Source organism: Acyrthosiphon pisum, chromosome X (assembly GCF_005508785.2).
Source record: "Acyrthosiphon pisum isolate AL4f chromosome X, pea_aphid_22Mar2018_4r6ur, whole genome shotgun sequence".
NCBI lineage: Eukaryota > Metazoa > Arthropoda > Insecta > Hemiptera > Aphididae > Acyrthosiphon > Acyrthosiphon pisum.
The window spans coordinates 42,185,992-42,186,753 of record NC_042493.1 but is presented as its reverse complement, the minus strand read 5'-3'; the positions used below and the strand labels follow the sequence as shown (position 1 = coordinate 42,186,753).

General features: G+C 57.2%; 1 pseudogene; it reads right to left on the bottom strand.

Annotated features, from left to right (window-relative positions):
* LOC100169463 overlaps nucleotides 1-762 on the bottom strand; it is a 25,708-nt pseudogene that overhangs the window by 1,677 nt on the left and 23,269 nt on the right.

Genomic DNA, 762 nt, shown 5'->3' with positions numbered 1-762 from the left:
CCGGCTTATCCTCGCCCAACTCTGGCCGAGAGTTGGCGGGCCCAGTCAACTGCGAACGAACACGTGCAAGGAGGAAGTCTGACTGGGAGACACCTTCGACAAGCACTAAATCCGATTTATCGGTACGGACACGGCATCCGTCACGAAAACCGTACCGTTACAATTAAGGTCGGATCGCGGCAGCTTAAAACCCTGTCCCGATCACCGACGCTAACGGGAAAACAGTCGTTGTGGGTACTGGGAGAAACGGTCTCCGAAATCCCATTCCACGGGCGTGATGAGAGCCCCGTCGGAAATCCGACCTTGCCAAGCGCCTGGGCAGAACCGACGCTTCACGAGCATTGTTACTCGAGCCCGGCCGGTGGGCGCGTACGCCTTGCGCGTCCGCGCACGCCGTCCGCACTTGGGGAACTGGTGTGGATGGCCTCGCGGAGGCTGTGGGAGTACCGTCTTAGCAGAAGGGAGGAAATTGTCCGGCGTTCGCAACCCGGCGCTTGCTGGCGCAGGACTTTCGAAACCCACCGATCAACCTCCTCGACAGAGCGTTGCCAGCGGAACATCGTATGGCGCTTGGGCGCCCGGTGTACCCGGCTGGAGGGACGAGTCTGCGCCACTCAAGGCGAGAAGTAGCCAGTCCCGCTTAAGCGGTAATAGGGGGTCACCCCACCGGGATGTTGGTCTTATACCTCCCGTCACAAAGGTTATAAATATCCAAAGAGATAAGTGAAATTATCTAATTATTAGTTAAAAACTTGACATTCT